General features: G+C 44.5%; 1 pseudogene; it reads right to left on the reverse strand.

The window, feature by feature from the left end:
* Positions 1 to 6,182: 6,182 nt before the first annotated feature.
* LOC141098123 (U6 spliceosomal RNA) lies at positions 6,183 to 6,278 on the reverse strand (annotated as a pseudogene).
* Positions 6,279 to 13,273: the final 6,995 nt, after the last annotated feature.

Consider the following 13,273-nt stretch of genomic DNA (forward strand, 5'->3'; position numbering starts at 1 on the left):
CCTTCCGCCATTACCTAGCAGCAGTGTACCACCTCTGCACGGTGGACCCCGGGCTGCGAACGCACTCTCTACTATTTTATAATCTGGTGCGTTCCGCCAGCCCTAACATTTTCATGATGTCTCCCTGAATGATGTTCTACTGACAGGACCAGACCTCAATAACAAACAGCTGGGAGTACTTATGCATTTCCGTAAGGACTCCATGCCTTCATTGCTGACATCCAGCAAATTTTCCATTGTTTCCTTGTGTGAGAGAGAGAGACAGGAACTTCCTAAGATTTTTCTGGTACAGAGACAATGATTCTACTAAAGAGGTCACAGATTATTGCATGAGAGTGCACATCTTTGGCAATAGTCCTTCACCTGCAGTTGCCATTTATGGACTCAAAAGGTCGGCTCAAGAAGGAGAAACAGAATATGAATCAGATGTCAGACAATTCAAAGAAAAAGACTTTTATGTTGATGACTGACTGAAAGCCATGCCTTCAAATGAGACTGCCATCAGTCTTCTCAGGAGAGCCCAAGAGATGCTTGCTTGCGCTAACCTCAGACTTCACAAAACAGCCTCAAACAGCCAAGAACTCATGAAAGCATTCCCTTCACAAGACTTATGTAACAGTCTCAGAGACCTGGACCTGGGGTCAGACCCCACACCAATGCAACGCAGCCTTGGGCTTCTCTGGAATCTACAGTCAGACACTTTCACCTTTCAGGTCAGCCAGGAAGAAAAGCCTTTCACATGCAAAGGTGTCCTGTCTACCATCAACAGCCTGTATGATCCCTTGGGTTTTGCAGCTCCTGTTACTATATAAGGTAAAGCCTTAGTGAGAGACTTAACTAAGGAAACGTCTGACTGGGATGCACCTCTGTCACCTGATAAGAGAATCCAGTGAGAAGTATGGAAGAACTCTTTAGCAGCCATCTCCAACCTGAACGTACCAAGACCATACACCCCTGTGCCATCTACAGAAATACAAACCCAAAGACTGTACGTATTAGCAGATGCTTCTGTCAAAGCAATTGCCGCTGTTGCCTATCTCAAAACTGTGGACTCCAAATGTCAGAGCCACATTGGATTCAACAGCCAGAGCACACTATACCCAGGTTAGAGCTTTGTGCTGCAGTCTTAGCTGTCGAGTTAGCAGAGTTCATCGCATCCGAGATGGATATCGACCTGACACAAACCAAGTTCTACTCAGACAGCAAAGTAGTCCTGGGATACATACACAATGAAACTAGACGATTCTACGTTATGTCAACAACAGAGTGCTACGAATTAGGAGATCAGTTCACCCAAAACAGTGGCATTACATTCCCACGGACCAAAACATTGCAGCTCACGTAACTAGAGCAGTTGATGCAAGACATTTAGGGAGGACAACATGGCTCTCAGGACCAAAATTATTGTACACTGAGGAACGTTTTACAGACTTTAAACTAGTGAGAGAGGACTCAGATGCTGAAATCCACCCTCAGGTGTCTACACTTCATACATTGACTCCAGCTACTCTCATGACCCAGAAAACAGGACTGTCTAGTGCCCCTCCAGGAGGATTCGATGCTATGAACCTCTGCAAGCGCCAGTGGAGACAGGTACAAAGTCTTGCAAATACTTTCTGGGACAGGTGGCGCAAACAATATTTGTCTACCCTGCAGCCACGGACGAAGTGGCAATCTACTCAGCCTAATCTGAGGATTGGTGACCTCGTCCTTGTGAAAGACTGTCAAGTCCACCGGAACCAGTGGCCACTTGGTCTAGTGACCGCAACATTCCCGAGAAAGGATGGCAACATCTGCAAAGTTGAACTTAGGATGGCCAAAGGGAATGAACTTAAGACATTCTTCAGACTGGTAACGGAACTGGTCCTATTGTTGTCTTTGGAGAAAAAAGATAGTGACATCCGTTTGATGTCAGACGGGAGTGTTCTGTCTCCAACATCTAATTTATAATCCTTGATTATCTGCTAGTTAATATTTTCGGTGTTTTTGGCTCCCTCTAGTGACCAGAGTCATAACCGCAGTGTTATTGTGTTATTTTACTTTCACTTTGATGCTTGTATTTTTCCCTCCAGTGCAGTGCATTCTGGTAGCCTTTTGCAAAGGATTATGGTACTTTCCCTCCAGTTCTCCATTTTCCTTCAGCCTGCATTCAGGAAGCATCTCATTTCTCTTCTCCCTTTGTGATCGCATCGCTGGTACGTATTTATGCTTCCTGTAGCTAATTCCTGTCCCATATTAGCCTGGTTAATCAGTCATTCCCCTGGTTAGCTATTGGTTCAGATGTTGATTTACAATGTACTAGCTGAAGAGCCCGGCGCTGCCCGGGCATAGTAACTAACTGTGGTTAGTTATAGCAAATTATAATTATCCTCCATCCCATAGTCCCGTGCCCATATACCCATCATACATATCCACCAACCCATAGGCCCGTGCCCATGTACCCATCATACATATCCTCCATCCCATAGTCGCGTGCCCATATACCCATCATACATATCCACCATCCCATAGGCCTGTGTCCATATACCCATCATACATATCCTCCATCCCATAGTCCCATGCCCATATACCCATCATACATATTCTCCATCCCATAGTCCCATGCCAATATACCCATCATACATATTCGCCATCCCATAGTCGAGTGCCCATATACCCATCACACATCCTTTATCTCATAGTCCCATGCCCATATACCCATCATACACATCCTCCATCCCATAGTCCCGTGCCCATATACCCATCATACATATCTGCCATCCCATAGTCCCGTGCCCATATACCCATCATATATATCCTCCATCCCATAGTCCAGTGCCCATATACCCATCACACATCCTCCATCCCATAGTCCCGTGCCCATATACCCATCATACACATCCTCTATCCCATAGTCCCATGCCCATATACCCATCACACATCCTCCATCCCATAGTCCCATGCCCGTATACCCATCACACATCCTCCATCCCATAGTCCCATGCCCATATACCCATCATACATATTTGCCATCCCATAGTCAAGTGCCCATGTACCTATCACACATCCTTCATCTCATAGTCCCGTGCCCATATACCCATCATACATATCCTCCATCCCATAGTCCAGTGCCCATATACCCATCCTCCATCCCATAGTCCCATGCCCATATACCCGTCATACATATCCTCCATCCCATAGTCCAGTGCCCAAATACCCATCACACATCCTCCATCCCATAGTCCCATGCCCATATACCAGTCATACATATCCTCCATCCCATAGTCCCATGCCCATATACCAGTCATACATATCCTCCATCCCATAGTCCAGTGCCCATATACCCATCACACATCCTCCATCCCATAGTCAACCATTATGACATCATAATGAGTGGCGGGGATCGCAACCTATGATGACATCAGCGTTGCCATGGCAACCATTGTGACATCATAATGAGGGGCAGGGCTTGATACGCCCACACTTTTTCCCCATTATGTAGATAGGGGGATTATGACATCATAATGAGGGGCGGGGCTTGACGCGCACACACTTTTTCCCCAGTATGTAGATAGGGGCAAAATTGTTTGGTGAATTGGAACGCGCAGGGTTAAAATTTCGCCTCACAACATAGCTTAGGACGCCCTCGGGGTCCAGACGTGTGACTGTGCCAAATTTTGTGGCTGTAGCTGCGACGGTGCGGATGCCTATCCCGGACATACACACACACAGACACACACACACATACATACATACATACACACACACTTGAGCTTTATATATTAGATTATGTATATATGAATTCCTGATGTACCCTGTATTGATTGAGTGTATATATATGTTTGCTTGTAGTTTCACTGCGCTCCAATATATCAAGTTCAATAAAAGCACAGACTCAACCTACAGTCTCCTTATTGGACCCCGGTATAGCGGTTTAGCTGCCTGTATAGCTACATGAATTCTGCTTCATTTAGTGAGGACAGAACAGGGAGAGACACTCCTACAAGAGAAAAATCTGAAACTTTGAACAGGCTGCAAACCACAGACTGAAAATGAATGAAGGAATGAAGATTGCAAACTGAAATGTGGTTCAATTTTATTAACTAAAGGTAACACTAACATGATGAGAAAACATACTTTTTTTTGCCTTTCTTTGGTGTCCAAACCCTTTAAAGCAAGGTTGCCAACTTGACACCATTTGTCCCTCATGTACCCTATAGTTTGGCTGCAAGAGAAGGCAAAGTTGTAGAGTGCACCTGCCTTTGTGAATATAACGATCGGGCTTGAACGCCACTAAGAAAGAAACAACGTTATTGTGCACATGTGTGTATGGGCTTAATATACACACGTGGACAGTGGTCAGTCGTCCCTTTGATGGAGTCAAGTGCTGTATACAACATGTTAGTTTGGCCAACAGAGTGTTGACAGCAAGGTTTCCAGGCAGCACAGGTTAGGGACCTTCCAAATGATAAGAAATATATGAGTTCAGATCCACTTTTATCTCAATTAACGATCATAATTCCAATTTTCCAGAACCCAACATTTTTAACAAGAAGTCCACGAAGTCGTTAATATTTCAGTAAACTTTTAAGAAATTCCCTTTATGATATGATTATAATAAACTAGTGGCACACATGTTTGGATGACCTCCATTAGGCTTTCTAAACTTTAATAAAAGGTTTTAGCCAGAAATGACTTGGAATTAAATCTTGGCTTGGGCTGAGATTAGAATCGACTTGGTGGTCTCCAACTATTCTCCTGTGAATCGTTGCTGAAAATGAACTACCAGTGTAAAGCATTCTGAAACATATCAAGCAATAGGGAGCGTTATCTGGTAATGAGGTGTCACCATGAGTTAATGTGTCAGCTATCTAAATCTCACAGTCATGAGCGCAATCTGAACTGTGATTGCTCATTACGCGGCAAGGTAAAAAGAGGAAAAGCTGGACGAGTTCAGCAATTAGAAGAATCCGTTGTACATTGCAAATAATTTGCTGGACGTCAGTGATCCACTGGTTTGCTTCTTTTTTTCTGTTTATGCTGGACCTAGGCTTAGGTTATGAAATAAATACTGCGGTTAAAGGATGTAATCCTAAGAAATATGCGCTTTCAAAGCATCTCAGATACGCAAGAGCATGAGTAGACCCCAAACTACACCCATCACATGTCACCATCACAATGTGCTGCAATCATAGGGCTGTGCAGCCAGGATTAAGTCATCTTTGCTCAGTCTGGATCGCATCTGGAAAAATTCATGTGTAATTGTTTGGATTTGCACAATAATTTGTAGGTTCAAATCGATCGATCAATTCTTCACTTTCCACCACATTCCCAAATATACTTTGATGATGTTGATTAGCCATCTATGAAAGTGGCTGACCACTAGCATGTACATTACTCTAAAGGCGTATAGGAAGCACTAGATCCTAAGATCTACCTAAGAAACCTAAGATACACCCAAGATCCATCTGACATATCGGAAGACAGGTGGTACATGGTAGGTGGGGGATGCTATTTTAGATTTTGCATTGGTGCCCAGGAGCTTCAAGTGACACCTTTGACCACTGGATGGACATTTTGGTTATTTTTTTCTTTTCTTGAATAAATGGCTAATCTGGTCTAGTTCACCACTTTCAGCAATGCCCCTAATCTGTATCACCCATGGTGGAAACAGCAGACTATTTGCCCAGGGAGAATTCAGGAAAAAAAATGGTAGTAAAAGCTTCTCTGAGAGCATAACTGTCTCACAAATGGGGTTTATCAGATCAGAGGATGTCACGATGTGCGGTATGCGCTTATGGGAGTAATGATGGCCGGATAGTACAAACAACATTTTTTTTCCACACCAATGCCTTTTGGCACCTTTATCAAGGTAATAAAAAGTTGCCGAAATGCGTGCTGAATAAAAAACCTTGCTTACACTCTCCGAACGTCATTTCTCCCGTAAGCGCAGCCTGCACAAGGTGACATCCTCCATTCTGGTAAACTGCTACCTGGATGAATCTCTTCTCCAGCCACGAGACTGTAGCGCCGGCTTACTAGGCTTCTATAGGTGTTGTGTCCTTACACAGCCCTCACAGGTGAGTGCTACCATCAAACTCATCCCCATTTTGTCCCATCCATATTTTCTTATAAATGGGTTGTTACCACTGTAATGATTCAACAAGCTCATAATTGTGATTTTCTTTTCTTTTTTTTTCTTGAAAAGGAGCACTTCACCAATTTGTGTGCCATTCTGGTGCAGGGGCCATGTTAATCTCTCTATCATTCCAATTTTAGTAAATCTGCTGCCGAAACAGGCGCTGTTAATTTAAGTAAGTCTTTGCTTTTTTTACGTAGTTGGTCTTTGATGCAACTCAAACACAGGACTTTTAGTTTGTAAGGCAGAAACTCTAAGGGTATGTGCAAACGTTGCAGATTAGCCTGTGGAATTTTCTGCACAGAATCTGCATCTCTTAGCAGAAAATGCAGGGCAAAACGCTTGTGGATTCCATGCGAAATTGAAGCAGATTTGATGCGGATTGTATTGCGTTTTTGCTTTGTGGATTTGTTAGGTGATACTGGATTTGGTCTGTGAATTTTCTCCCTTGTGCCTCTGGAGGAGAGATAGAAAGAGAGATAGAGAGATACAGAGAGAGAGATTTATGTGCCAGACTGGAAAACACAGCTGCGGATCTGCAAAAAGAATTGACATGCTGCGGAAAAAAACCCGCTGCAAATCTGCACTGATTTTTCTGCAGTATGTGCACAGCAATTCTTCATTTAACATTGACTAACATTAGATGTGTACTACACTGTGGATTTTACGCAATTCCTTGTGTCCAAAAACGCTGCAGATCCGCATCAAAATCCACACCATGTGCACATAGCCTAACAGGGAGTCACAGGCTGAACTGTTATCATGAATTTTTTTAATGTTAGCTCCTACGATCGCATGGTTTTTCACAAATCCCCAGCTCATACTTTTATCCTCTCCTCTCAATATTTAATATTTTTTAATGTTGAAGGTAGGCATAAGTCGTCCAATTCTACCTATAAACTAATATTTGTCCTATGCCCTCCATTATTTGTAAACTTGTAAGATGGCCAGCTGTATTCCCACACCCTGGCATCCCACAAATGAAACATAATGTCCCTTCTGCTGTATGTGCAACGTGCGCAACAGAACACTCACGTTAATCGTCGGAGTCCCCTCTGCTTCTGTCATTCCAGCTTCAGATCCATGGGTCTTGCAAACAACTCCAGATACAGTGTCTATTCTTAACAGGTCAACTTTACGCATCAGCAGGGTTTTCATTACAGATGTGGCACAGTGCAAACAGAGTGACATTCCGTGGGCTTTTCCTGTCTTCCTGGCAATCACTGCTCTTCCTGGACAATCCATGTCCCATCTTGGCAATTCCTGTCCCATTCTAGCAATCACTGTGTGGCGCCCCCAGGAGTAAGGTTGCCACACTGGCTTTGCCTTCCTCCAGGGGAGGGTAATGCCAGGCTTGGAGGCAATGATGGGTCTCTCTCGCAGTCAATCCATACATGCAACACAGTTCCACTCCAGGCCAGCAGGGGGAACGCTGAACCAGGATTAAGGGGAGTGCTCTCTGAGGGCCAAGAGGAAGGAGTGGTTAGTTAGTCTGCGGAGGGTGAAGTGTGCAGACGTGGGGAGAGAAGCTGGAGGTTGAGCTGCGGAAGGCGAGCTCCCTCAGCTTGAGCGCGCATTAACTGGAGCCTGGTCTCCATGGTTGTACGGATACTAAAGGTCCTGCAACAGATACCAGAGGGGTAGGAGGCTGTAAATGCCCTACTCCCATCTAAGACTTGAGGCACAACAGCAGCTTGGATAGAGAGCCGGGACTCAGAACAGAGGAGCCCCCGAGATAGGCTACAGCTGTCTGCCATGCAAGTAATGTTCTTGAGAACATCTGACATAAGGAACTCTAGAGTAACTAAGTACTGGAGTGCTTCACACCACAAGGCGCTAGGAAGGAGACTGCACAGCCCGTTTGAGAGAGACAATCCCTGAGTTGCTTCCAGGCTAGCCTGCTCCGTTACCATCTGTAATCAGGACCCTGGACTGCAGTTACCAAGTAAAGGTACGGAAATTGCACCCCGCTGTGTCTTGTCTGCTTCCTATCCTGTCAGCACTGCTACATCCATTGCCAACCACACCTACACTGCCCTGGGGCTACAGCTTCACCTGTGGGGAGCTACACCATCTAGGCTGCAACACACCACCAGCCCCAGAGGATTTGCATGCAGCGTCAGCTTCACATCTCACTTGCCAAACACCACAGGTGGCGTCACAAACTATTCCTTTAACTACAAACCACCATTGATTTGGGCGCCCAGGGCCACGGACCGGGTCACCGCTGCTATGACACATCCCCCTGACACCGGCCCGGTACCGAGTACCCCACAGCCCTGGGAGGGCGACCCAACTGTTCTTCCTGGACAATCCCTGTCCCATCCATGCCTTTAGGCCCACCAGCTTCCTCCCATTCCCCTTGTCCAGTTTCACAAGAAATAAATAAAAGGCTTGTCATCTCAGCTTCGCCTAGTCTTGGCCGTAGTCCCCGGATCCTCTTCATTTAAGCTGGTGATCTCCTGCAAGCCACTCAGCCTGGGGACCCTTCTTGCCAAAGCAACCATATCCCCACAACTGTCAGACTGTCCCTGTTCACTGCTGTATCTTAACTAACTTCTCACCAGGAAGTCCCTTCACTATCATACTGCCCTACACTACACCCTTCTAACTCCTCCCAGGCTGGAAAACCCCTATGCTGACTATAACTAGGCTAATACTTTTATTCCTCATCTCTAGTATGCCCCCCAATATTCTAATCCCACTATTGTCCTATGCTAACCCTAATCTTATACACATTACATATCACATGCATACATATTACAGTAAATTAATACATTAACATTTGCAAATCCCATGTAATGCACATCATACATGTGAACAATGTCCAATGAGGGGGAGGCATATGACGGCCTCCATCACATCCTTACACACTTGCCACCATAAAAACAACAAGTCACTGTCCTGACTACTAGAGGAGGACAGTGAACTACATGAACTAAAGTCTATGGCTATGTGTACTGCGCTGGTAGTCACAAGTAAGACCTCAGTGACAAGGTTAATTCTCTAAACTGGTTGATGAATATTGAGAATTGTTCATCTACAGCTGTGCACATCAGGAGTACTCCACAGTGAATTCATGGACTGGACGGTCTACAATATATTTAATATCCAGTGATGTTCCATGTGCATGCCGGTATGACCTCCGCCACTGCTGTCAGAGTCCTCCAGTTAGTGATAGTTTATAATCTCCTGGGTAATGAAAGCTGAGGTTTATGGTTGTAATAAAGTTTGCTTGACAACTAAGATTCCAAATAAGGAGACTTCCATATGATGGAAAATACATTACTGTTCTAAGCCAATACCAGATTTACACAAACCTGACAATATTAATCTTACAGCTACGGCAAGCATCTCTCGAAAATGGGCTAGAGCAGTTGGCGTTGACATGGCATTCAGATATATGCAATTCCCTGAGGAAAGGCCATTGATATTTAACCTATATATTATGAGATGACATAAAACCCCCCAGTAGATACAAGACCTTGAGTTGTCCTATACTGCCCTATCGACACTCTGTGTAGGCATGCTACACTTGTACCACTGTTAGAGCTCATTCAGACGCCCATGCAAATTGTTTTGAGATTGGACCACAATGCACAGACTGGCCACAGGTCTCCGTGCTGGAGAGTGACAAGCTACTTATATACAGTGTGTCCGTAAAGTCATGGTGCACTTTTGCCCAGTCACTGGAAAGTAACAAAACACAATAGAAATGTGAAATCTGCTCCAAATAAAAGAAAAACTATCCCAGTTTCATACCTATTCAGTGCAGTTTGATGTGGGCTCCATTTGTTGCCCTACACACATCCAAACGATAGTGAAGTTCTTGCCACACACGAGTAAGCACGTCTGGTGTAACAGAGTGAATAACATCTGTGATTCTCTGTTTTAAGTGATTAATGTCGTTGATACGTTCAATGTATCTTCACATAACCCCAAAAGTAAAAGTCTAAGGGCGTCAGATCGGAGGATCATGGTAAACTTGTATACTTTCCTGTGACTGGTCAAAAGTGCACCATGACTTTACGGACACACTGTATTTCTATGAGGCTATCATGCAGGCTAAGGTCATACGACTGACTTTCTCTCCATGAAAATCGGTTGGGTCGCCCTCCCAGGGCAGCGGGGTACTCGGTACCGGGCCCGATGAGCTTCAATGGGAGATGTCACGGCAGCTGGGACCCGGCCCGTGGCCCTGAGTGCCCAATGTAAAAGGGGAATATTCAGTGTGCTTATGGTGATGAAAGTTTATGAGTAGTGTTGAGCTTTCTGATACCGCAAGTATCGGGTATCGGCCGATATTAGCTGTATCGGAATTCCGATACTGACTTCCGATACTTTTTTCGTATCGGATACCGGAATTGGAAGTTCCCATAAAGCTATCAGCCTGCTCGATTTGATTCAGCCAATGGGAATCCTCAGAAGTGTGGGCACATCCTGTTAGGCATGTTAACTATTGGCATGGCTGTGATTGGCTGCTGAAATGACGTCATCACGATGCGCGGTCTGTGTCGACTGCGGGGGGTCTGTGCGCATCATGATGCGCGGTCTGTGTCGACTGCGGGGGGTCTGTGCCGACTGCGGGGGGTCTGTGCGGGCCTGCCGGGCATCTGTGCGGGCCTGCCGGGGGTCTTGTGTGTGTGCAGGCATCGTCCGATAGGACTACAAGTCCCATCGAGCGATGCCTGCTACACTGACAGTGATTGACACATTAGCCAATGATGGGACAGTAGTAGTCCCATCATCCGGCTAATATGTTGAATGTAAAAAAATAATAATAATACATACATGCTACATATATACATACTACATACATACAACATACATACTACATACATACATATATACTACATATATACATATTACATACATACTACATACATACTACATACAACATACATACATACATGCTTCATATATACTACATTCATACAGCATACATACATACTACATATACACTACATTCATACAGCATACATACATACTACATTCATACAACATACATACATACTACATACATGCTTCATATATACTACATTCATACAACATACATACTGCATACATACATAGTACATACATAGTACATACATACTACATACATGCTACATATACTACATTCATGCAACATACATAGATACTACATACATGCTACATATATACTACATTCATACAACATACATATATACTACATACATGCTACATACATACTACATACATACAACATGCTACAGACATACAACATACATACTGCATACATACTACATACAACATGCATGCATTCATACAATACATACATAGACATACAGTACATATAACATAGAGTACATACTCACCAATACTTGTCACATTGTTCCCCGAAGCCAGTGTTGTCTAAGGAAAAATATGAAAATAAGAAACAAGCCATATACTCCCTGATCTGCAGAAATCCACGCGTGTCCCACGCCGATCTCCTGTGGAGAGCAGCAGCATCAGCTGATGCGACCGCTCTCTAGGGGCTCAAGGAATCCAGTGTCGGGAGGTAGGTATCCATCCGCACTGTATTCCTCCGCCACTGTAAAAAAATAGTCCCTAGTCTCACTTTTGGCATTGCTGTGTGAAAAAGTTCCCACGCAGCATTTGCCATAAAGTGAGACCAGGGACTATTTTTTTACAGTGGCGGAGGAATACAATGCGGAAGGATACCTACCTCCCGACACTGGATTCCTGAGCCCCATAGAGAGCGGTTGCATCAGCTGATGCTGGTGCTCTCCACGGAAGATCGGCGTGGTTTGCTATTTTCATATTTTTCCTTAGATGACACTGGCTTCGGGGATCAAAGTGACAAGTAATGGTGAGTATGTACTCTATGTTGTATGTACTGTATGTATTGTATGTAGCATTTTTGTTGGATGTCTGTAGCATGTTGTATGTATGTAGTATATATGTATGTTGCATGAATGTAGTATATATGTAGCATGTATGTAGTATGTATGTACTATGTATGTTGTATGTATGTTGTATGTAAGTAGTATATATGTAGTATGTATGTAGTATGTATATATGTATGTAGTATGTATATATGTAGCATGTATGTAGCATATACACTCACTGGCCACTTTATTAGGTACACCTGTCCAACTGTGTGTTAAGACTTAATTTCTAATCAGCCAATCACATGGCGGCAACTCAGTGCATTTAGGCATGTAGACATGGTCAAGACAATCTCCTGCAGTTCAAACCGAGCATCAGTATGGGGAAGAAAGGTGATTTGAGTGCCTTTGAACGTGGCATGATTGTTGGTGCCAGAAGGGCTGGTCTGAGAATTTCAGAAACTGCTGATCTACTGGGATTTTCACGCACAACCATCTCTAGGGTTTACAGAGAATGGTCCGAAAAAGAAAAAAAATCCAGTGAGCGGCAGTTCTGTGGCCGGAAATGCCATGTTGATGCCAGAGGTCAGAGGAGAATGGGCAGACTGGTTCGAGCTGATAGAAAGGCAACAGTGACTCAAATTGCCACCCGTTACAACCAAGGTAGGCAGAAGAGCATCTCTGAACGCACAGTGCGTCGAACTTTGAGGCAGATGGGCTACAGCAGCAGAAGACCACACTGGGTACCACTCCTCTCAGCTAAGAACAGGAAACTGAGGCTACAATTTGCACAAGCTCATCGAAATTGGACAGTAGAAGATTGGAAAAACGTTGCCTGGTCTGATGAGTCTCGATTTCTGCTGCGACATTCGGATGGTAGGGTCAGAATTTGGCGTAAACAACATGAAAGCATGGATCCATCCTGCCTTGTATCAACGGTTCAGGCTGGTGGTGGTGGTGTCATGGTGTGGGGAATTTTTTCTGGGCACTCTTTGGGCCCCTTGGTACCAATTGAGCATCGTTGCAACACCATAGCCTACCTGAGTATTGTTGCTGACCATGTCCATCCCTTTATGACCACAATGTACCCAACATCTGATGGCTACTTTCAGCAGGATAATGCGCCATGTCATAAAGCTCGAATCATCTCAGATTGGTTTCTTGAACATGACAATGAGTTTACTGTACTCAAATGGCCTCCTCAGTCACCAGATCTCAATCCAATAGAGCATCTTTGGGATGTGGTGGAACGGGAGATTCGCATCAGGGATGTGCAGCCGACAAATCTGCGCCAACTGTGTGA

The sequence above is a fragment of the Dendrobates tinctorius genome, unplaced genomic scaffold (genome assembly GCF_039654945.1).
Source record: "Dendrobates tinctorius isolate UK_male_01 unplaced genomic scaffold, ASM3965494v1 ptg000086l, whole genome shotgun sequence".
Lineage (NCBI taxonomy): Eukaryota > Metazoa > Chordata > Amphibia > Anura > Dendrobatidae > Dendrobates > Dendrobates tinctorius.